Source organism: Aethalodelphis obliquidens, unplaced genomic scaffold, assembly GCF_003676395.1.
Source record: "Aethalodelphis obliquidens isolate GAN/ISIS:26980383/991018 unplaced genomic scaffold, ASM367639v1 scaffold22, whole genome shotgun sequence".
In the NCBI taxonomy this organism is placed as follows: Eukaryota; Metazoa; Chordata; class Mammalia; order Artiodactyla; family Delphinidae; genus Aethalodelphis; species Aethalodelphis obliquidens.
This window is the reverse complement of record NW_020837966.1, coordinates 6,819,255-6,844,943: the sequence shown is the minus strand read 5'-3', so window position 1 is coordinate 6,844,943 and position 25,689 is coordinate 6,819,255. Positions and strand designations below refer to the sequence as shown.

General features: G+C 45.5%; 1 protein-coding gene across 5 annotated transcripts in view; it reads right to left on the bottom strand.

Annotated features, from left to right (window-relative positions):
* ABHD6 (abhydrolase domain containing 6, acylglycerol lipase) overlaps positions 1-6,662 on the bottom strand; it is a 59,744-nt gene extending 53,082 nt beyond the window's left edge. The window contains exon 1 of one of the 5 annotated variants that reach the window (XM_027121199.1): positions 6,519-6,662. The gene's annotated coding sequence lies outside the window, so the exon portion shown is untranslated. Of the gene's footprint in view, positions 1-43; positions 180-343; positions 680-6,518 lie in introns of those variants that run through there. The other 4 variants (XM_027121196.1, XM_027121197.1, XM_027121195.1 and 1 more) reach the window with 4 other exon arrangements.
* Positions 6,663-25,689: the final 19,027 nt, after the last annotated feature.

Below are 25,689 nucleotides of genomic sequence, written 5' to 3'. Positions count from 1 at the left end.
AGGCCAAATAGAAAGAGGTTGCAGGTCCCCGACCCATCCTCACCTTGTCCGCGGCCTTAGGAAAGCAGGAAGTAGGGGGACCAGGGATTCGGAAATGTCAAACCTATCCAGGCACCGGAAGGAAGCGCGCAGGGGCTGATGCCAGGGCGGGGGAACTGAGTAAAAAGGGAGGTGCATGTTCCCGACCCTTCTTCACCTCGTGCCGCTTGGAGGGAGGCCAGGCAGCCCGCACTCGGTAAGTGGAAGGTAGGTCACGGGGCCGTTGGAGGAGCCCCCGGATACTCCCTCCTAGACGTGCACACCCCCACCCCGCCTCAGCCCGCCCCACCCCACCAGCGCTCACCTCACCTGACCTCAGCCGCCTGGGACCAGCCGCACTATCTAGACGCCTGTCCTCGGCCCCGGGCTCCTGCTCAGGTCCAGCAGCACTGCCCGCGCCCGCGCCGCTCTCGGCTCCGGGGCCGGCTCGGATGGGAGCCTTAAAGGCGCTGCGTGAGGGCCTACGTCCTCCGACAGAAAAGCCGGCTCCGCCCGCGCCCGGCCCCCAGCGCTGCTCCCCAGCTGTTGCGTTCTGTCTTGGGGTCTCAGGGGCGAGAACCCCTAGCTCCCCGGCGCCCCCGGCTTATAGCATTAAGCCCGGAGTGTAAAGTTAGTATTCCGCACAACCCGACCCCAGCAACCCGTCTCCAGGCATCCAATAGTTTCACGCCGCGAAGCCAGGGGCGGGGTTGGGGGAAGAGGGGAAGAACCCAAACACCCCAGCCCCGCCCCGAAGGCGCTCACTTGCGCCCTGGGGGAGAGATCGGAACCCAGAGGGCCACACACAGTTTCACAATGCGACGCCAGAATTCGTCGCGGCATTGTGTTTCATTTACTGAGCACCTGTTGTGTGCCTAGCTCTGCTGGGCACCGCACCCGGCAGTAACTCCCGCTGGATCTCTGACCCCGAAGGGCTCGGAGAGAAAGACAGGTTCTCGGGCAAGCAAAGTAACCCTACCTTATATGGGTTATCTCATTTAATCCTATGAGGTGGACATTGTGCTTGGCTTCCTGTTTCAGAATTCTGAGAAGAGGGGCTTGCCCTGTAAAGGACAGAACTGGGAATTCCAACCCTGGATCGTCTAGCTCCAAAGCTCTTGGGGACAAAAATAGCCATCTTATAAGGCTTTCAGCCACCACTGGTTAAATGCCCGCTATGGCCATTTCTTCATTTTAAGGACAATTAAACCTCACTAGGCCAAAAAAATAGGAAGGGGAGCATAAAGGTTATCACCCATTAAAATTCAAATACTGTTTTCTGTCTAACTTATCCGCCACAAAGCCTAGGTTTTTGAACATCTGGCCTCAGTTTACTACTCCAGCCTCATTTCCTAGCATTCCAAGGGCGCCTGGGCTGAAGTCTACCACCTCGGCCTTTGCCAAGAACTCTCATCCTTTCCTACTTGGCCTGGCTACTCCTTCCTCTCTTTTTTCCATACCTCAATTCAAATGTCACTTCCTCCAGGAAGCCTTCCTTAAGTTCCCTTTGGACCCACACTGTATTGCGGGCTTCTTCCACCAAAGTACTTATTCATTCATTTAACAAATATTTACTGAGCACTTGCTATGTGCTGAGCACCGTGTGTGTGTGTGTGTGTGTGTGTGTGTTTGTGTGTGTGTGTGTGTGTGGTGGTGGTGGCTGCAACAGAGATGTCTTCCTCCTGCACTGAGTCCCTGGCTTGTCTGCTTCTCACTCCAGACCTAGGTGGGACCAGTACCCAGCAGGACTCTCTTGTCCATTTAAATCCACCACAAAGGCAGCCTCAGGCCTGCCAAGCCCTCCAGACTGGCAAAGCCTAGCTGAGTTGGGCAGGTCTTGGGTTTTAAGAATGGGATGTGGATGAGAAGCCCCAGAGATGTGGCAAAGGTGAATCTCTGAGGCCACTGGTGACCACCCTGTAAAATCTGCTTCTGTCAGGGCTGCTGGAATCCATCCAGAGTTTGGGACAATCTCCCTGGCTGGAGCTGGAGCATCTTCTTCTAAGATGTTAGCCACCTCATCATTCAGATTTCAAGGGCTTCATCTGACTTGCTTCATGGACTTGTTCTCAGAGCTTTGGGGACAATTTATTCATCAAAGGCCATGTTACCTTCTCTGGCCTTAACTCTCCTCAAACTAGCAGTCCTTCAACACCCCCGAGCAGGCCCAGAGAGGCAGCAGGGACTAAGACTGATCTTTAGTCCTCAGTTACAACTTATTAGCAATCTCAGGCTCAGGGAGCATTCACCAAACAGCGAGGGGGTGAATGAATAAATAAGGGAATGAAATGCATGGATGACTTCCTGGAAGACCCCACACTGGAAGCCATCAATAAGCTTTACCTGGTGTATTGGAACACTGGAAAACACCTGTCTTTTACATTTAATTTTTTTTTCCTCTCCAAAACCTTGAAAATGGGTAATTCATCTTTTCTTCTAATTCATAGTTGTGGCCCCAGAGGCCTCCTAGGGTCTGGAGTTTCTAAATCCAGAGAGGTTTTTTTTTTCCCCCCAGAGTTTTTTATTTAGATACACTGAGCTCCAGGTGGGAGTCACCTTCCCTGTGACTCTTCTCCACCTGGTGACTGACAGTCGAGAAGCCTTAATTAGCTTCTGTTTCACGGTGAAGCTCAGAAGGCAGGAGAAGAGGAAGGGACTCACCTGTGGTCCCACCTCAAGTCAGCAATGCCCCATTCACTCTCTCTGAGGAATCAGCGGTGGGTGGGAGGCCAGGGAGCAGTCCCAGGGGCAATCCACATTCCTAATGGCACCTTCAGTCATTTTAAGTATAAACTCCTTATTACCTGACAGGTCTCACCCCAGCATTAGGAAAGAGTTTGGAAACCTCTCCTCTGCCAGCTGGTGCAGCAAAGGGCCCCAGACTTCACCCTGCCACACAGTCTATGGACATCTCCTAGACTCAGCAGCATACCAGTCAGAACTGAGTGGTGCCAATGGTCACCACCGTTTAATGCACACTTATTACTGATCGGGCACTGGACATCACCTCATTTAGTCCTCACAATAACCCTGTGAGATGTGCTAACCCACTTTACAGATGGGAGCACTGAGGGGTTAACTGACTCACTCAAGATCCCATAGCCAGTGGTGGGGCCAGCAGTCAAAGAAGTTCATTCATTCATCGAATATTACCAAGGACCTACTGCATTCCAGGTACACTCTGGTGAACACATCTTTCCTCAAAGGACTTAGAGTCTTTTAATAATAAGAAAATATTAGTAACTATTGAATCAAGGATTATACACAAGCTCTGATGGAATTATGAGTAACAATAAGTACAAAGGCCAAGTACAAACGCAACATGGCTGAGACTTAAATGCTATAGTATATGGAGGGCTTCCCTGGTGGCACAGTGGTTAAGAATCCGCCTACCAATGCGGGAGACACGGGTTTGAGCCCTGGTCCAGGAAGATCCCACATGCCGCGGAGCAAGTAAGCCCGTGTGCCACAACTACTGAGCCTGTGCTCTAGAGCCCGCGAGCCACAACTACTGAGCCCACGTGCCACAACTACTGAAGCCTGTGCGCCTAGAGCCCATGCTCTGCAACAAGAGAAGCCACCGCAGTGAGAAGCCTGTGCACCACAACGAAGAGTAGCCCTCGCTCACCGCAACTTGAGAAAAGCCCACGTGCAACAACGAAGACCCAAGGCAGCCAAAATAAATAAATAAATAAAAATTTTAAAAAGTCAATAGTATACGGAAATATACATAGGAGAAAAATGAAAAATACATGATACCACATGTCCACAGATGCCAGCTGGGCAGCATCCCTGGGCCTATGAGCCATCCGCACAATCCATTCTCCAAAAATTTACTGCGTGGCAATTCTGAGCCAACCACTGAGCCCCCTGCCCAACAGGCTATTCAGATGTCACCACCTTGAAGCAGTCTTCCCTGATTACCTATGCAAAATTAACTGTTCTGGGGCTTCCCTGGTGGTGCAGCGGTTAAGAATCCGCCTGCCAACGCAGGGGACACGGGTTCGAGCCCTGGTCCAGGAAGATCCCACATGCCACGGAGCAACTAAGCCCGTGCACCACAACTACTGAGGCTGCGCTCTAAAGCCCACGAGCCTCAACTACTGAGCCTGCGTGCCACAACTACGGAAGCCTGCACACCTAGAGCCCGAGCTCCGCAACAAGAGAAGCCACCACGATGAGAAGCCCACGCACCACAAGGAAGAGTAGCCCCTGCTCGCTGCGACTAGAGAAAGCCCATGCGCAGCAATGCAGCCAAAAATAAATAAATAAGATAATTTATTTAAAAAACCACACTATTAAAAAAAAATTAACTGTTCCATCATCCATACCCTTGTAGCACGTTGTACATGAAGCTATATTTACTCATTTCAGTGACTCTTGACTCCACTGAGTTGTGAACTCCTTTTCCACCTCCGTCTCCCCAGGGGCCAACATGATGAGTGGCACAGAGCAGGCAAATAATAGCTACCATGTGTTGAGCTCTTCCTGTGTGTCTCACTTTGTGCTCAGTGCTTTACATATATTATCTCAATGAATCATCCCAACAACTCTATGAAGTGGGTACTATTATTAGCCCCATTTTACAGATGAGGAAACTGAGGCTCAAAGAGGTTAAGCTACCCAAGATCACACAGCTGATACTGCCAGAATCCAAACCAAGCTGTGATCTCTGTTCTAACCACTGAGATGCCTACTGCCATAACTAGTAATGGAATTAATTATGAAAGATATGGCAAAGCTCACCTTGCAGCTTATATCTACAAATCTATGAAATACTAACATTTTTAGGCAAAAAAGCATCTTCTTTACAAAAAATTCAAAATACTGCTTATACATTTATTTGTGAATTAAATAATTGTCAAGCCTCTGTTTATGCGTAGGATCAAGTTGTGGGAGATACATTTTGACTCTAGTCTAAATTACAGGTTGAATTATTACACACCCCCAAAACAGAACATCAAAGCAAGAGTTAAGAAGTAAAAATATATCATGAGACAAGTCAACATATGTCAAAATGCAGCATATGATCATGGAAAGAAGGACTCAATAATCAGGAGGCTCTAAAACGACAGTTCTTCCACTATTGATTCATTTGTTGAAAATGCCGGTTGAGCACAGTCCTAGGTCAGAGAAGATCCTGGATGGGAAGGAAAGGGAAGCCTCTGAGAGAGCAATGTGACTGCTGCAGGGGAGCAAAATTTGCCACCTCAAAATACGTCTCTTTGGCATGAGGATTGATTTAGGCTCCTTACTTTTAAGAAACAGAAGACTCAGGAAATCTTTCTTTTTACCTCCCCCTTAGCTGCCTAAACAATTTAGATAAAGGGGCTGTTCCCAGGATAGAGTTATCATCAGACATATCTGCAAAGAATATGGAGTAGGCATGGTGGGGGAAACCCCAGCAGGGCCTAGAGAGCAGAGTTCACTCTGTGTCCACTGTCTCTGCCTGGCCCAGCAAACACTTATTTACCAAACATTTGCTTTTCCATCTTCATGTGACTTGCCTTCTCCCCTATAAAGTCCCAAACCACTACCTTCAAACATCCTTTTTTGTCTTTAGCCAAAGATGATATTTAAGGTGAGGGTTTGGGCCATGTTGGCAAGTTACTCAGTTCTCCTGGGTCTCTCCCTTATATACACATTATTAAACTTTTGTTTGATTTTCGTCTGTTAATGTGTCTCATGTCAGTTTAATTCTTAGACCAGCCAAAAGAATTTACAAGGGTAGAGGAAATTTTCTTCCTCCCCAACACTGTACAAGTATTTTCCAATCACCTGTGTATAAGTTAGAAGATAATGGAAATTTTCCAAAAGATTAACCTGAACTTTTAACAAGCAGCAAGAGAGACTAATACTCAGAATGGTTGAGACTGGAATGCCAAAGACAGAAAAAGTTTAATTTAAATTCAGATTTGGATCAAGAAGATGAATTTAAAAAAGGAACTGAGCATATGTAATGCTAACAGATGGCAAAGGGAAAGCAAAACCACCAGGTTCCTGTTTACTTCATCTTCATCACACAGAAAGAGCTTCCATTTGGTCAGGTTAGAACATCACGAAGAGGGAAAACAAGTCCACGATAGGAAGAAAAGACATGGAAAGAACACCCAACAACCTAAAAAATTAGTCCCAGTTACCAGATCAAAAGAAATTATTGCCCAGGGAACCAAAAGGATATTTGGGTATGACCTCAGAGACGTATTCAGTGATCTTCGAGAAGTCATGCCACAAGACTCTAATTAGAGTTAGGGTCCCACTTCAAATAGGGAGAAAGATTGATATAGGAATCTAGAGACCAAGAGGGATGGTGTTGACTTCTAGCAAAGTTCTGCGCATGATTATTAAACCGAAACAAAATAGGTAACTACCAAGGGTTCAGCATGCATAATCACTCCAAAGGAAGGGTTTTTCAACAGTTACTATCATAAGTAGATCTGAAGACTGCTGTAGGAACTGTATACAGACTGTAGTAGGCTTTGGACAAAACATTTTATTACCTGTTTATGGGCAAGATGAAGCAATCTAGACTGTATAACATCACAGCTCAGTGGATTCGTAGAAGGTTAAACAACAGCGGCCCAACTTTCTTTAATCTGACAATATCAGACTGGAAGCCATTTTCTAATGGAAATTCTCCAATTCTATGTCCATGACATTAAAAAAAAAAGAGAATTTAGATAAACAGAAATCTGAACTTGTCATCAAATTTTAAATCAAACAAAGCTGGGAAGAAAATCAGGGTTCAAAATTGCTTCAATAATTTGGAATATGCCAAAAACATGGTGAAATTTAACAGTCTCATCTTTAGGCTTTTAAAATTCAAATGGTATCTCAGCATACCATGGACCAGATATTCTGAAACACCCTTCTTCTCAAAACACCTCTGTCTTGGATAAAATAGACTTTGTCGTGGGTTGCTTGGCTGAAATAAAATAAGAGTGTTAAAGTGTTAAAATAAGAGTAGGGGGCAGTGAGCAGTAAATAAATGTGAAATGCATGGTTGTGCCAGGACCAGATATGTATAGCAGACCCATAAGCAATATTGGGAGACTAAGCCTTCAGCTCTAAGTTGAAGAAGCTGCACGTGCGAGTCCCATAGTTATCAGGACCCTCAAATGGCTACAGCAGCCTCAGGTGGGTAGCGTTCCTTCACTCCAAGCACAAATAAGGATGTTCTCCATAAGAGAGCATCCAGTATTCTCGTAGATCATGATTAACCAAATATGGTGATTTGGAAGACATATCTGAGGAAATTACTCAGACATATTAGCACAGAGTGATATGATATGAAAAACAGGAAAAAAGATATGGTATATGCAGGATAGACTGAGAAGATCTAAAAATCCATTTAAACAACATCAAAGAAGAAGGAAGGAGAGGCCAAATTTGAAGGAGTAATGGCTGAGAATTTCCAGAGCAGAAAAGAGACATGACTCCATAGATGTAGGAAATATAACATATAAAGCAGGATAAATAATAGGAAATCCACACCAAGAAACATTGTAGTGAAACTGCAGAACACTAAAAACAAAAGATCTCAAAAGCAGCTAGTTATTAAAAAAACATTACTCACAAAAGAAGGAATCACATCGTTAGCAGATTTCTCAATGGCAACATTGGAAGCTAAAGGATAGTAGAATAATATCTTCAAAGACTTGGGAATTGGATACTCACCATCTTAAGAGGGACTTCCCTGGTGGTCCAGTGGTTAAGACTCCACATTTCCACTGCAGGGGGTGCAGTTCAATCCCTGGTCAGGGACGATCCCACAGGCTGCCGGGTGCAGAAAAAATGAGTCTGAGAGAAGTTTTTCATCTTGCAAACCTGGAACTCTATACCCCTAAACAATAATTCCCTATTTCCCCCTTACCTCCACCACTGGTAGCCAACATTTTACTTTCTGTCTCTACCTTTAGATACCTCCAATAAGTAAAACATATAATGTTTGTCAAAAAAAAAGCAGATTCCTGGTTTTAAAAATAATTTAGATATGATCATGGTATTGTGTTTTGATATGTTTGCTATGTTATTATTGTTCTTTTCATTTATGTCTATCTTTGAGAGGTAAATACTGAAGCAATTAAGGATGAAAAAGAAAAATTAGTCTGAGAATATACTCCAGGATGAGTGTGGGCTTGTAGAGATGATTCTACTGGTTCGAGAACAGTCTCAGTCCCTACGTACCTCTCACAGTGCAGGCATCTTGCCAGACTTTGAGATCTTGCTGTGTAAAGATTCATGTCGTCTTTGTAAGAACAGATTCTAACTACAAGCCAAATATTAAAAAGAAAAAAAAAAAAGAATGAGGGTGAAATACGGATTAAAACAAAGTGATTTTACAACTGGAAGACTTGACTAACTGAACTTCTAAGATATACTTCAGAAAGAAGAAGCATGACTCAAGAACTGAAATGAAAACCGGAATAGTGAGTGAAGAAATTGGTAAATATGGTGAATCTAAACAAAACTGTCAGTAGAAAACAATCATGGTGACAATAATAATATAAAATTTATAGGTTTAATACAAGGTCAGAACTAAAATGCTGGGAACAATAAATTAGAAAAGAGGTGACTGGAGTTTAAGTGTCCTAATGCCTTTGCACTTGTGTGAGAAGTGAATTAGTATAATAATTTTGGCCTTTGTTAAATATGTGTGGTAAAAAGTCAATGGTATTCACTAAAATAATACAAATAAGACACATATATATGTACGTACAAACATACATGCATATATATCTTTTGAACCAATAGAAGGAGGGAAATGACATAAGCCAATAAAAAAACAAACACCAATCAACCCAAAAGAAGTATATTAAAAAGTGACACTTTCCCCCCCCAAAAAGATAGTAAAAATAAGTCCAGATATACTATCACAATAATGTAAATTAGCTAAACGCCTCAGTTAAAAATCAGAAGTTGTCAAATTGAATGTTAAAAAATCTGAGGCACTGTTTCAAGAAGTACTCCCAAAACACAGGAATCTGGAAAGGTTGAAAGTAAAAGTATGGAAAATTATACACCTGACAAATACTATCCGAAAGAAAGCTAGTGTAGCTAAATTAATATTAGATAACATAGACTAACAAAAAATATTATGAAGGATGGAGAGGATCACTGCATAATGATAAAGAGTTCAGTTCATCAGCAAAATGTCAGTTCTAAACTATAGAAAACGTATCTTATAGTTACTAAAGATATTGATGAAATCTTTAATCAAAGGAAAACTTTTAAGTCCAGAAACATTAAGAAAGTTTAGAAGCACATCTAAACTTTCAAGGAATAGAAAATTCTACTCTCTCATAGGTTCCTCTGGAAAATAGAAAGAAAGGACATATTCCCAACTCACTCTACAATGCCAATGTAAATTCTGTACCAAAATCATCAGACCAGTATTACTCATAAATAAATCAAAAACAAAGAAGTAAAAATCCTAAGTAAAATATTAGTAAATCGAGTCCAGCAATAAATAAAAAGGCTGATACTTCGTAACCAAGATAAGAAAAATATTCTTGTAGTTAACCTCATCAATATATTAAAGAAAAACTATAATATCATCTACATAGTTGCAAAATTTTAAGATAAAATTCAACGGTCCCTTACGGTAATAACTCTTAGGAAACTAAGAGAACTTCCTTAACCAGTTAAAAGGCATTTACCAAAGACCTACAGTTTGAGCAAGTATGATCCTCAATAATGAAAAGTTAGGAATACTTCCTTCAAAATCAGAAGCAATTCTGACCAAAATCTCAACAGGGCTTTTCAAGGAAGATGAACTGATTCTAAGATTCCTTGGAAGAGCAAAGGGTCAAGAAAAGCCAAAATACTTCCAATGAAGAAGGAAAGGTAGCATCAAGCTTATTAAAAATGTATAGTTATTAAGACAGTTATCTATTCATGTAGGGGTAGATAAAAACACTAATGAAACAGAAGTCACAGAAACAGACCCATGCACATAGGGAAACTTGGTTTATGACAAAGCTGACATTTCAGATCAGCAGGGAAAGGAGGACAATTCAGTAAAAAGTGCTAGAACAATTAATTATTTGTATAGAAGAATATGGAATTTAACGATTCTCACCCGCCTCCCCCATTAATTCAAGATAGATGAAAGACTTTAACATAAAAGGCAAAACTAAATTTTTAGAAGACAGTATAAGAGAATATTTTTAGGATCTTTCCAACACTTGGCAAAACAAGGCTTTTTCTTTTATCTAGTGGGTAAAATGGTATCTCATTGCGATCTTAATCTTCATGGCCATGATTAATGGGCTTGAGCAATTTTTCATGTATTTATTTGCCATTCCTGTTTCTGTGTCTGTGAAACACCTGTTCATATCATTTCCTCATTTTTCTGTCCATGCCTTAATGGTTTGTAGTTAACATGTGTTGCAAATATCTTCTCCCAGTTTGTGACTTATCTTTTCCCTTTCTTTAGTACTTTGGGATAAACAAACGTTAATTTTAATTTAGTTAAATTATCCTTTGTATTTGGTGCTTTTTATATCTTGTTTAAGAAATCCTTTCCTACCTCTCCTGAGCTACATGGCTAGATTAGGGGAGATATAGCATCCCAGGGAAACTAGGGATGTAGGTACTAAATTGTGACCAGCGGATGCTGAGCTGGCAAGAACACACAGATGGTGGTGCAGATGTGGAAACACAAGCTCCAGGTGTTTGAGTCACTTGAACGTAACTCAGGTGAAGATGGTGATCTCTGGCTTCATGAAGCCCAGCTCTACCACTTATTGGCTGTCTCTGTAAACCTGAGTTTCTTCACGTAGAGACAGGGGATGACGATGAAGAATTGATAATGGTACCAACCTCATGTGTCTACAGAGATGATCAAGCCAAACCAAGCATTCACGGGGCACATCCAGTCCTTAGAGGGGCCGGAAAACTGTCTTTGAATAGTCAAAGGTTAGTTATGGAAAAGAGAGCATGAAGACCCCAAATGCAGGCCAGGAATCAATGGGTGAAGGTTGCCAGCAGGTGTGTGCATGTGCGTGTGTGAATGTAGGGCAAGAGTTCTTCTTGCTAAGAGAACACATCTCTCCAAGGCTTCTTGCTGGGTGCCTCATAGGCTTCACTTTAGCATCCATTTCACCCAGGTCATTGTACCAAGACCTCTCCCTCTTAGCTGTCTCTGCTGGGGCCTTTAGGCCACTTAAACATGAACATCGTAATGAAACTTTCAAAGATGTGCATCACATTATGCCACCTAAATCAGGATGCTTCCTGATCTAATTTATCAACAGGCTAGTGCACCCTCATTTCTTCCCACGTTGTCTCTTCTCTGAGCTGCTGAGGTCATGCAGGGAGCCAGGTCACACAGCTATATGGGTGGATCGTAGTCTGGTCACCCTTCAAGCAGTAGTTCTGGTGCCTGGGTTGGGGGTCTGGTAGTAGGGGGTACCCAACAGGGCCAGGAGCAGGAGGAATGAAGCAGCACGAGTGGCAGGAACAGGCCAAAGAGTCAGAAACGGGACGGACCCCGGGGGTGGGGCAGGCAAAGCCAGGAGGAGAAGGCAGTTGTAGGGGATGGCTTGTCATCCACTCCTTAGTGTTAGTTCTCAAAAGGATTGTTTTCATTTCAATCCATAGGGTGGGCAGATGGCAATTAGTGGCTAGTGGACATGTCTTCACTGCCTACACTCTGTCCTGGACATTGTGCTTTTCATGCATTAGCCCATTGGCTTTCATCTTCACAGCAGCCACGAGTGTGGGTGTTATTACTTCCACCATGTAACAGATGAGGAAACAGGCTTAGATGTTAGGTAACTTGCCCGAGATCACATAGCCAGCAATTGGTGGGGTAGACACTTGTCTCCTGAATCCATGCTCCTAACTGCTATATCACATGGTGCTCAATGACTACCTCCTAGTACCTTGTTCAAGACTTACATTTTGCAGGCTGCCACGGAGATTCCCCAAAGTTCGGAACAACAGAATGGGCATTGGGGTCTTTTCCTTACGAAACGCACCTCATTTCTCTTCTCATAAGCGGTCTGAGGTGACCTCTGAAAATGGTTCGCTATTTACTTGACCCAGAAAACCCCATAAAATCATGCAAATCAAGAGGTTCAAACCCTTGTGTTCACTTTCAGAACATTCGTGAAACTGCTCAGGCCAATGAGGGTGTGCATATCCCCAAATCCACCAAGTATCTGAAGGATGTTCACTTTACAGAGCCTTAAGGGCCATTCTTTTGGTACAATGGTATTGTTGGTAGGTGTGCCCGGGCGAAACAGAGGGGCTGGATGCAGGGTCAACGGCTCAAAAACAGTGGTGAATTTTTACTGCACGTGATTAAAAATGCAGAGTGTAACACTGAACTCAAGGGTTTAGATGTAGATTCTCTGGTCATTGAGAACATCAGGTGAACAAAGCCCCCAAGATACAGTACAGGACTTAGCAAACTCGTGGGTGGATTAACCTGTGCGTGAGCTCTCCCCAGCACACTGAGATGACCCTCACTGAAAAAGAACAGATTGGTCCTAAACCAGAAGAGGAGGCTGCCCAGAAGGAAAAGACATCCCAGAAGAAACCGAAGAAACAAAAACTCATGGCCTAGGAATTAATTCAGCATGAAATAAATGCAAATTAAAGTTAAAAAAAAAATGCACCTCATCTTAGTGATGGCAGCTCCCCATCATTGTGGCTACATGTGATCACAGCCTGGTTGCATGTGATTGGGTCTCCATGGAAACACAACTTCCACTGACTTCTGCTTCCAGAGAAGTCTGCTCCCAATCTGAGAATTAATTTCAAATATGGTTTCTTTTTTTTAAAAAAAAATTTAATGCCTTTAGGTTTCCCTGGTGGCGCAGTGGTTAAGAATCCGCATGCTAATGCAGGGGACACAGGTTCGAGCCCTGGTCCAGAAAGATCCCACATGCCGCAGAGCAACTAAGCCCGTGCACCACAACTACTGAGTCTGTGCTCTAGGGCCGGTGAGCCACAACTACTGAAGCCCACGTGCCACAACTACTGAAGCCTACGTGCCTAGAGTCTGTGCTCCACAACAAGAGAAGCCACCGCAATGAGAAGCCCAGGCGCTGCAACAAAGAGTAGCCTCCGCTCACTGCAACTAGAGAAAGCCTGCGTGCAGCAACGAAGACCCAATGCAGCCAAAACTAAATAAATTTTTGAAAAATTAAAAAACAAAATGTAATGCCCTTGGTGGGGACCTGAGCTGGAGCGCACCGACCTCGTCTGCCCAAGGGTTGTCGGCCAAAGCACCCGGAGCGGGTGCCGCACGGTCAAGAGCCAGGACCGAGCGCCTCTGGCTACAGATCTGGGAGCTGTCGGGTCCTGCCACCCACCGCAGGGTGCACAAAACTGGCCGTGAGGATGGCCACCAGGGTCCGGACAGCTGCCGTCTGGGTATTTATGGAGCACCCACTATGTGCCGGGCCCCCTTCAAGGTCCAGGCATGCGGTGGTGAACGAGACTGACAGGATCCATGCTTTGGGGAGTCTGCACTCTGGTGGAGGAAGGCAGATGCCACGTAAATGATGGAGAAACTACTTACAAGTGAACAGGAGACGTCGTTGTCGCGTCGTACATAGGATTAACATTGGTTGATATGAAAGACTGGGTGTTTGGGGAAGTTCCCACGGAGGAGGTGACGTTTGCAGGTCTGAGTTACCAGAGTAGGCCAGCCGTGGGAAGGGCAGGTGCATGAGCCTGTGGGGGGGGGGGGCGGGGGAGCCATTGCCAAGGCCACGAGGGGGGGGAGGGTCGGTGCCTTTGTAGCAGGGAAGGAAGGCCTGTGCGGCCTGGCTTGTTGGGGAGGGGAGGGGAGCAGACAGACATGGAGGGGCCAGAGGTCCATCAGGCTGGGAAGCTGTTGTGTTAGGAAAGGGGGTTGGGTTTTTCAGAGACCCTCTGGCTGCTCAGTAGAGAATGGGCGACTGCAGGGGTACAGACGAGAGGCGGAGGAGGTTTTGTCTGGGGTAGTGGAAACGGAGAAACTAGACAGAATTGGGGGTGTTTGAAAGATGAGTCCTCTTCTCTGACAACCAGCTTATGCTTTTCACCTAGTCCACTGTCACTTTTTAGAGTGGTTTATTTTCTGTAAGTAGTCCTGTATTTCTTACCATTCCAACCCACCAAAGTGAATGCTCAGTGCTTACTGTGTGTGTGGAGTTCTGTGCTGCCTCTGGTGTAGGTATTCATCAGTGCCTCATCCTGGGACCAGGTTGCACTGCTGGTTGGTGCAGAGCCAGGATTTGAACCTGGGTGGGATGGCCCTACACCCATTTCCCTGGTCAGCGTACTCTAGTGCCTCAGGGTATAGCCTGAGAATTGCTCAAGAGACAGGGATTCTAGATTTCTGGGCCCTAATAGTAGTTATTATTTACTCACAAAGGGTCACTTATCAGCTGCTCCTTGGACTCAGGAACAGTTAAGTCCCTTGCCGTGCCCTCGGTGCAGTGGGTGTGTGTGGCCCAGTCCCTGGGGAATGATTGATAGGATGTGGATGACCCCACTCAGGGATGCGCTGAAAGTGGAAAGGATATAACATGCAAGACATTTTAAAACTGTGCAACAGAGGGGTCCCTTTCCCATGGGTGGTGACATACTCAACCCATATTCTGGGTGTCCCCTCCTGGGTATCCAGGGTGATACCTCGTAATTAGAAGGCTGTAGATGAGTGTGAATTCAGAGCAGAGGGAGGAGGTGATGTTGCACTGAGGCCTGTGAGCTCCTAAGTCTCTGTTTCTTTCCTCGGAGGATGCTGGGCACTTACTGGCAGGTTTTGTTTTTTCAGTTTGGCTACTTTCTGCTGTTGACACTTCCCTCCCTTAAATGTGTCATTACAAATCCACTTCAGGGAGTCTCCATTCCTACCTAGGGGCTTGGAAAGATTTTCCGTCTCCTCCTCTCGTTGTAGGAGTTGAGTTATTTTAAACCAGGGAAACTTGTTTCCCTTTTTCTCCAGCGTTGGGCAGGGCCTTTGCTCCCATGGACCACCGCCAAACACCGTCACCACGGTCACCACCACGACATGCTAATAGCATAGTTTGCGGTGCAGTGAGTTGGGGCTTCAAGACTGATGTGAGGGGTGCAGGGGGAGAGAAGGGAATTCTGCCTGGCGGGGCCTTTCTGAGGAAGGTTGGCCAGTGTTCCCGTGCATACCAGGCTGGATGTCTTCAGCTGTGCCCAGACTGACCCTCTTGGCGAATTAAAGGTTAAAATGATAATTTCCTGTTAAAATGTGGCAGTGTTCATGAATTACCCTTTCAAAACTAACAACCCTCACGCATCCTTGTTTATATATACCAGGTACCGGTTAGGCACCGAGGATACACGGGTCAAAGGCAGCCCTGGGAGTTGAGAGAGGGGACAGAGGGCAGGCCCGGCGGCCACGGGATTCGCCTGGGGCAGAGGGAAGCCCAAGAAGAGACCTTGGCAGCTCCTCTCAAAGGACCTGTGGGATTAGCCTTGCGAAGGCGAGGGAGAAGTAGGCTCCGGGCAGAGGGAGCCCCTGTGCGCTGCCAGCAGGGGGCGGGGGGCGTGGCCGACCGCCAGCAGGGGGCGGGGGCGTGGCCGGCCGCCATCAGGCCTCTGGAGCCTGCACAGTGCTCGGCCGGAGGTGTTGGGGAGGGGGTCAGGTAATGTGGCGGCCTGTCACCTCCCCGGCTGACTTGAGCAGGCTGCTCATCCCTTCCAGACAAGCTGAAAACTACATTTTCCTCGTGACTCGAGCCTTTGATGATTGTGGAGTCACCTTATTTCCAGGAATCCTTTTTTTGTCTTAAAGTCTGTTTTATATTCTTGTAGCTGTAGGAGCCTCCTTTTGGTTAATCGCTCGTCATGTATTTTTCTCCAGCTTTTGACTTTTTTGTATCTTCATATTTTAGATGTGTCCTTTTTAAATAGCAGCATTTTTTTAAATCAGTCTGTCAATCTTTGTACTTAAATACTTTGTCCGTTATGATTAATGTAATTACTGTTATACTTGAGTTTAAATCTACCATCTTACTGTGTTTTCTCTGTACTGTGTTTGTTGTACCTGATCTGTTTTTTTGTTTGGTTGTTTTTTCTCCTCTCTTGGCTTTTTTTTTTTTTGACTGATAATTTTTTATTCTTTTTCTTTCTGTAAAGATGTTTGGGAATTATACACATTATTTTTGCTCTAAAAAAAAACTAGTGCTCTTTATTCCCCAGTAGGAACTTGTGATTTGAGCAGTAACTTACGGGCATTCAGACATATATTGTCTTTTCTTGATCTTCACAGAACCTGCCAAGTCTTCAAATATAGTATTGAGACTTTATCTGCATCGTTTTCACATGAGACCTCTGAGGCAGTGCAGAGTAATGGCTGGGAACACAGACTGCTCTCTGGAAAGCCTGACTGCCATTTACTAAATATACATTTCTGACAAGTTACTTACTCTCTCTGGGTCCCAGTTTACACCTCTACAAAACAGGGGTAATAAAGTACTTAATTCATATATTTGTTCTCAGTGTTACTAAATTCTTAACAAAGTAAGTGTTGGCTACCATTATTCCTCTCCCACCTACCCCTTCCCCCCTGCCGCCCCTGTTCCCAACAGCAGGGTGACCAATCATCCTGATTTACTTGGGACTTTCCCTGCCTTTACACTGAACACCCACCCCCCCAAACCTTCGACAAACCAGGACCGTTGGCCACCCTCCCTGACTCTGCAGTCAGAGAAGTCATGATAGGCCAGATAAAATGGCGGCCAGTGGAGCTCAAGAAGGTTTGAATCCCAGAGTTCCATTGGTAATTCAAAATCATGACATTCTGTGGCCACAGGATGTAGAATGATAGCTCAGAGGCACAGAAAACTCACTGAGACCAAAGGTAAGTCCAATTAACTCTCTATTTTTGAGTCCCCAAGGGCAGAAGCTGTCTTATTCATCGTTGTACCCTCTGCACACTTAGGCTGATTTCTTAAGGTCATGTGTTATGAAGGACACTGGCCTGCATCTAAATCCCGTTTGGGGACGACTTTGGAGCAGGTTCTGTCTGTGGAGGGGAAATTCCATCCTGAAATGGGATTCCTGCCTTGAGACTCATTCATGAATCACAGTTTGGTTAAAGATTGACACCTTCTGCTCATAACTACCCTCCTCACCCTGTCTTTGGGACTGACGTGATTTTCAATGGTTTGTAAATAATTGCCCAATGCATGATGACCCAGAAGGGGTGGCGGCCCCTAGAGAACACCACACAACTTACTGAGGTCCCCTACTCACAGCGTGGGGTGTCTCCCAAGCTCTCATGTGCCTTCTGTGCGGGGTAAGAAGGAGGTTTCGGAATACAGGGAGAAAGCACCCCATTTGCAGGGAGTCTGGGGGATGGGGACGTGGATTGTTCTCGGTGTTCTGAGATGGAACACTGATGGGGCCTTGTCGCTGCTACACGCCAGAGAAGACAGGGTACAGAAGACTGAGCAGGGGCTTGAACTCTTGTATCGAACAGTCTTGGTTGTGCCTCTTACTTGCTGGGAGACTTGTGGCAAGTGAATCACCTTCTCTGAGGCTCCATTTCCTCTTCCGTAAAATGAGGACAGTAGTAATACTTGATGGTAGGGAGGCTTTAAAAACCTAGTACATATGAACAGTATATATAATATGGGGCCTAATACAGCTTAATAGCCTCAATACCCTAACAGGGTCTGTAGCTGCTATTATTGTTGTGATCCGACATAAGTATCGCATACAACATTGTTCCAAGGGGAGAACAGCCCCAAATCAGCAAATGCAGAGAGGAGTGTCAAACAGCGAGCACTCAATAAATGTTAGCTGTTAGTAAGGGCTTTTAAATCAATCTGCTTCCTGTGTCTCAGAATTACCTGGCTGCCCTGTGAACACTAGAAAAAGCTCACTTAAGAAATCCCATGGTGGGACTTCCCTGGTGGCACAGTGGTTAAGAATCCGTCTGCCAATGCAGGGGACACGGGTTCGAGCCCTGGTCGGGGAAGATCCCACATGCTGCAGAGCAACTAAGCCCGTGCACTACAGCTAATAAGCCTGCACTCTAGAGCCCACAAGCCACAACTACTGAGCCCGTGTGCCACAACTACTGAAGTCCACGCGCCTAGAGCCTGTGCTCTGCCACAAGAGAAGCCACCACAATGAGAAGCCCACACACCCCAATGAAGAGCAGCCCCCGCTTGCTGCAAGTAGAGAAAGCCCACACGCAGCAACGAAGATCCAATGCAGCCAAAAATTAATTAATTAATTAATTTTAAAAAAACAGAAAAAGAAATTCCATGTGACATATAAATTAGTATTCATGCCAAAAATGCATCATGTGAATGTAATCATGAGGAAACCTCAGACAAACTTAAATTGAGATAACTGGCCTGTACACTTCAAAAATGTCGAGGATAAGAAAGACAAAGAGTAGAGGAGACCGGGCTTCCCTGGGCGCAGTGGTTAAGAATCCTCCTGCCACTGCAGGGGACACGGGTTCCATCCCTGGTCCGGGAAGATCCCACGTGCCGCGAAGCAACTAAGCCCGTGCACCACAACTACTGAGCCTGTGCTCTAGGGCCCGCGAGCCACAACTACTGAGCCCACGTGCCACAACTACTGAAGCCCGCACACCTAGAGCCCGTGCTCCGCAACAAGAGAAGCCACTGCAATGAGAAGCCTGCGCACCGCAAGGAAGAGTAGCCCCCGCTCACCACAACTAGAGAAAGCCCGCATGCAGCAATGAAGACCCAACGCAGCCATAAATAAATAAATAAATAAATAAATAAATAAATAATTAAATGAGTAGAGGAGACAAGACTGCTAAGAACAATGCATAATCTTGGATTGGCTTCTGAATCAGAAAGAAAATATTGCTATAAAGGACATTATTAGAATAACTGGTAAAATTTGAATAAGGTCTGTAGATTAGCTAATATATAATTGCTAAACTTTCTAGTTTTATAATTGCTATAATATTTTATAATTATAATTATCCTGTGCTTCATTGGTGAATCTGGATGAAGGATATGTGAGTTTGGGGGCTCTTTTTGCAACTTTCATGCATGTTTGAAATTATTTCAAAATAAATAAAACGTAGCTAAGAGCTACCACACATTTAAAAGAAGAATAAGAGGGGACTTCCCTAGCGGTCCAGTGGTTAAGACTCCTCACTTCCACTGCAGGGGGTGCAGGTTCGATCCCTGGTGGGGGAACTAAGATCCCACATGGGGCAGCCAAAAAAAAAAAAAAAAAGAAACTGTGCAGTTACAGAAGTAGCCAGCTCCCCGCTCGGTAGTCAGCAGCTGTGAGCAGCCTCTTGGCCCTGTTTCTTCACCGTCCCTTTACGTGGTGAGCCTGAAAGGCTTACTTTCTATTAATGGGCAGCTTTAGAATCTTCCCTAGAAGTGGAGACAGGTCACTGGGCATGTCTGCACAGGTGGTAACGAGAAAGGCAACCGATCCAGCGCAGGGCAGAGGCCAGTGGGAAGTGGTGGGCCGGGGGGCCAACGGCGTCATTTGACCTGCCTGTAACCTTTTAATCTAGATGCCTCATTAAGGGGTCAGGGCGAAAAGCATTGTGGTGCCCGAAGAGACTCTTCTACCATGGGGATGCTGCTTCAAGGGGCAAGAAAGGTGAACTTGGTGCCTCAGAAAAGGAGCAGTGTTCACTGCCAGTCAGAAGAGGGCGCTGTTTTCTCCAATGTCATCCTTCCCGCCAAGTGTGCCCACTGAGTGGTTGCACAGATCTGTAGATCCCAGGGGCAGAATTAGGGTGAGCTGAATGAGGCAGAGTCACGAAAGTGCACAGTTGAATCTTGTCTTTATTTAAGATTTTGTTACTTTGTTCATTATGGATGTTTCTGCATTCATTTGAATAATTATTCAAACTAATTATTCAAAATATTTCATAAAGTATTATTTATCTTGATTACTGAGTTGTTTGGCACCCCTTTAAAGTTCACACCCAAGGCCAGTGTCTCATTTGCCTCACCCTAGTCCCACCCTGGCAGATCTAACCCATTAAATACGACACCACCAGCTCAGAGTTTGCAATTGGTCAGATGAGGTCTAGAGTTAATGGGCCATTTTGTACCCATGAAGATCTGGCAAAGGGAATTAATCCTGAGAACCCGAATTCCTGCCTTTGATGTCACTTCACAGTCAGCAACTGGGGCCTGACTTCTTTATCTCTCTCAATTTTCTCATCTGTAAAATGGGGATGGCAATCCCGTCTTCGCACAGTTTATTCTGAAGACAGAATATCACCCTAACTGAACATCCCTAAGGGCCACTAAATACCCCTAACTCACTAAATCTTCACAGCTCTACCATGTAAGAGCTCTTATTATCCCCATTTTCAAAAGCGAGGAAATGGGCACGGAGAAGTTTAGACACTTGCCCAAGGTTGAAGAGCCGTAAATGGAAGTGCATACACTTTAACCTCCACACCAACATTCTCAACATGGGGTGATCTCCACCCTCTCGGGGGCATTTGGCAATGTCTAGAGACATTTTTGGTGGTCATGACTAGGGGATTGCTACGGGCCTCTAGTGGGTAGAGGCTAAGAATGCTGATGAACATCCTACAATGCATGGGGCAGTCCCCACAGCAAAGAATTACCTGGCCCCAAATGTCATCAGTGCCGAGAGTGAGAAGCCTGCTCCATGCTCCGCTCCCAAGGTCAGGGAGTTATGTGAGAACTTAGCACCTAGTGCTCTGAGAAAGGCAGATGGTGTGTAGTGGTTTCTGTTATTATTTCTTTTGTCTCAGTGGCCTCGGGTCTCCCTTGGTTATCCAGGGACTTGCGTTCCCCTGGCTCAGCAACCTCTCAGGTGGTTGAGAAGCTAGGCTCTGGAGTCAGTCAGAGCATCACATCATGCATTCAACAATGATTTATTGAGCACCTGCTACATGCCCAGTCCTGTCCTGGGCAGCACAGACACACATAGATGTCCCTGCTGGTGTGAGCTGTCAGAGGTCGGGGGTGGATGGACATTAGACAGCACACAAGCTCGTAGACAATAATACATTGTCACACACGCCATGAAGCAAAGACCTGGGTTCCATGAATACAGAGTGAGAGGGAAGCCCCTGATGGGCTGAGGGGGGCCAGGGAGAGAGTTGTTTGGCACCCCCTTGAAGCTGAGACTTCATTGAAGTCTTTATTGAAGCTGAGACTTGGAGGTGGGAGGAAGGAAGAGCCCTGCAGGTGGAGGGAACAGCCATGCAAAGGCTCTGAGGCAGGAACTGAAAGCCAAGCAGTGCCAGGGGAGGCCAGCAGGGGAAGAAGAAGAGAATAGAGGATGCGACCTTGAAGGGGTGGGTAGGTAGAGGCCACAATAAGGAGTTTGGTCTTTATGCCAAATAAAGAGCCTTTGAAGGGCTCTAGTCAGAGCAGTGACTGCCTTCAGAGAGCAACCTGCTTGAGGTCCAGACACAGCCCCTTGTGGAAGATGCTGCTTGAGGTCAAACCAGAGCCTGCTTCATCAGTTGGAAACCATCATACAAAGGTGAGATCTGTCACAATTACACAACCTTAAATAATGCGCCTCCCCTGGTCCAAACCCCAAGCTGGTTGTGAAACTTAATGACTAGGGCAATTTGCATTTATTACAAGATTATTATTAGGGCTCACTCCTTATTACACACAGAATGGAATCTGCCACTGGAAACACCTGTTCTGAGTTATGCAGTTCATCCCCTGCCAATAATAGAAGCTTCCCTACAGGTCCCTTGTTTCTTTTTCTTTTTTTTTTTCAGGGAACTTCCCCGACCAGGGATCCAACCTGTGCCCACTGCAGCGGAAGGGCAGAGTCTTAACCACTGGACAGCCAGGGATGCCCCTGGCCCCTTGTTTCTTTTTGTTGCTTTTGGGTAACTCAGTCTGTGATACTTTTGCTCCCGCCAGAATCCCCATCTTGCCTTCCTCAAATTCTGAGGTACCCTTTGTCCCCCAGTGACTCTTGCCCCACCAGTGCCCATGGTGAATGGCTGTGGCTGCCTGTGGTGTCCGGGGCCATGCATCTCAACTGCTGATCCTCATGTCTGCCCACTCGTATGACACACATGGGACTCTTCAGTAGGGACTACTGACAAGGACTAGTGCTTAAGGCTTTAAGGGGATCAGACTGTCCCCGCTCAATCAGGATGGTGTTTCCCAAGGTGGACATAGCTCAAGATACTAAAAGGAATTATGTGAAGAAGAGTGTTCCATGGACAAGAAATTCAGGACATACTGTTCCAACATAGTTAAGCAGCTTTGTTTATGACAGGACTTTTCAGCATTTAATATTAGCATTAATATGCTAATGTGCATTAAAATCTCCAATATACGTGTATCCTTTTTCTCAGGAGCATCTTACAGACTACTGTTTGGAAGTTCATGCCACAGGAAATGTCACCCATAGCCACTAAATGGCAGAAGGAAGGACACCTCAGAGTGTTCAATGTGGGTCAGGTGAGTGCCTGCCTTTCCTTCCAGGCTCCAGGCTGCAGGAAGAGATGGCCTCAAACTCCCAATTCCCAACAAAGAAGCCTGACAGAAGGAGGAACAGAGGGTTTTTGCTGTCCCTGGGCCACCAGTGCAGCCTTGTCAGTCCAGCCACTCACATTATCAGTCACTCCTGGGGCTGGGTGAGAGCTGCCTGAGGCTAAGTTGGCACAGAAGGACGTGCTGGCATGGGCATTGTTTAATCAGCTTAAAAGAATAAAAAGCTTTTAGCACTTTATTTTTCTAATTACTGAACAAGTACATGTTTTTGTTAAAAAAAAAAATTCAAACAACACCCAAGTGTATACAATACAAAGTGGAAGTTCTCTTTTATCTCCTCACTGCCTGGCTGCATTGGGTCTTCATGGCTGCACGCAGGCTTTCTCTAGTATAGTATGCGGGCTTCTCACTGCGGTGGCTTCTCTTGTGGAGCACGGGCTCTAGGCGTGAGGGCTTCAGTAGTTGCGGTGCGTGGGATCAGTAGCTGTGGCTCTCAGGCTCTAGAGCACAGGCGCAGTAGTTGCGGCATGTGGGCTTAGTTGCTCCGCGGCATGTGGGAACTTCCCAGACCAGGGCTCGAACCTGTGTCCCCTGCATTGGCAGGCGGATTCTTAACCACTGCACCACCAGGGAAGTCCTGCAGATTTCTCATTGAGGTGTGGTGTGCCTGGTTTGGTGGGGGAGAAGGCTGACCCTGAGTCAGAGTGACTGGGATCGAATCCCAGCTCTGCAACATGCTAGCTGTGTATCCTTGGGCACAAGCCTCAGTTTACTCATCTGCAAAATGGAGGGACCAAAATAAGGACCTGGGGGAGTGTTAAGTGAGATGAAACAGAAAGCACAAAGCAAAGCCCCTGCACTTAGCTGGATTCAGTTAAATTTGACTCTTAGGATTTTACTTCCAGAATCCAGGCACTTTTTTAAAAAAAGTTCAAGTCCATGCAGTCAATGTGCTAATTACAGAATGGGGTCAATCTCTTCCGTCTGTTCATGTGATTTTTTTGAAGTCCTCAAGGGCAGTTTCTATATACAGAAACCACTAATCAGAGGTTCCTTTATTTTTCAAATTAATATTCAAATTATCAAATTTAAAAGATGTCCCCGGGGCTTCCCTGGTGGCACAGTGCTTAAGAATCTGCCTGACAATGCAGGGGACACAGGTTCCAGCCCTGGTCCGGGAAGATCCCACATGCTGTGGAGCAGCTGAGCCTGTGAGCCACAACTACTGAAGCCTACGCACCTAGAGCCCGCGCTCCACAAGAGAAGCCACCGCAGTGAGAAGCCCACGCACCGCAAGGAAGAGTAGCCCCTGCTCGCCACAACTAGAGAAAACCCGCGCACAGCAACAAAGACCCAACACAGCCAAAAATAAATAAATAAATTTATTTTTTTAAAAAAGTATCAAACTTAAAAATTCAAAACATTAATTGACTCACTCATCCTATAGTTTAGGTTTGTTTTTTTTTTTGCGGTACGCGGGCCTCTCACTGTTGTGGCCTCTCTCATTGCGGAGCACAGGCTCTGGATGCGCAGGCTCAGCGGCCACGGCTCACGGGCCCAGCCGCTCCGCGGCATGTGGGATATTCCTGGACCGGGGTACGAACCCGTGTCCCCTGCATCAGCAGGCGGACTCTCAACCACTGCGCCACCAGGGAAGCCCTAGTTTAGGTTATTTTTGATGCTGGGAATTAAAACCTTTCCCAGGACCCTGGTAGGGTGGTTATTGCCTTAGATACTGTCATGCTTTTAAGTTCAGCTTATAAAAGTTTTTATTCCTGGGACTTCCCTGGTGGTCCAGGGTAAAGAATCTGCTTTACACTGCAGGGGAGGCGCATTTCAACTAGAGAGCCTGCATGTTGCAAACTACAGAGCCCACGTGCTCTGAAACCCGTGCGCCACAACTACGGAGCCCACGCGCCCTGGAGCCCATGTACTACAACTAGAGAAGAGAAAACCTGCAAGCCACAACTAGAGAGAAGCCCGTGTGCCTCAACGAAGAGCCTGCGCGCTGCAACTAAGACCTGACGCAGACAAAAATAAATAAAATAAATAAATAATAAATAAACCTAAGAAAAAAGTGTTTATTCCTTTTTTAAGTCCAGTTGGTATTGCCAGATAAAATATAGGATGCCCAATTAAATTTGAATGATCTAAAATTCTAATTGATCTAGTGTTCTGTACTTTTATTTGCTAAATCTGGCAATTCTACATCCAACAAACTTAAATAATTACCCATAAAGCTTATGCACCCATTTACAAACATTTTAAACTTCTTTTATACACCTATTTCATTGTAAAGTTCTTCAGTTTTCTGAACTAACAAAAAAGCCACCTTTTTTAATACTAAATAATTCTAAGTCTAAAAAAATTAAACTTATAAAACACTGTTAACCCAAAATTCTTATAAATGTTCCAGAACTGTACAGAAACTCAGTAAGGTTTCAACTTAAAGTTACAAATCTAAAAAGATTCTCTCAAGGGCTTCCCTGGTGGCACAGTGGTTGAGCGTCCGCCTGCCGATGCAGGGGACACGGGTTCGTGCCCTGGTCCGGGAAGATTCCTACATGCCACGGAGTGGCTGGGCCCGTGAGCCATGGTCGCTGAGCCTGCGCATCCGGAGCCTGTGCTCCGCAACGGGAGAGGCCACAGCAGTGAGAGGCCCGCGTACCGCAAAAAAAAAAAAAAAATATATATATATATATATATATATATAAAATAAAATAAAATAAAAAGATTCCCTCAATTGCACATTTTATGTTAGGATTACAAGATTGCCAGTTTAATAGGTCAAAATCTCTCATATGTTACAAGATCATAAAAACCACATACGTACAAATTCCTTCCTGAAAGGCACAAAAAATGTGTACCACACTGACTTCTAAATCTTCCTCTGGTCAGGAGATGCCCACTCGCCAGGGAGGACAGTCACCACCAGCTTTTCACCAGTGATTCAACCAGGCTTAAGGCCTGGGCTGTGGCCAAGAGGGAGATTCACATCTCCATGAGCTCAGGAAGCCATTACTTCCTTTCATGTACTACTTGGGATTATCTCCTGAGAATGCCTGGGTATACTTGGCTACAGACTTCAGCCAGGATGCTGACTGGATGTATGTTGGAGATACCTGCACGCTTTTCCCGGTGGCTGTGACCACATGCCCATCACTTCAGGGGGGGTAGTCCGGAGATACCAACGCTTGGTTTCAAGTTATTCTCATTACCTCCC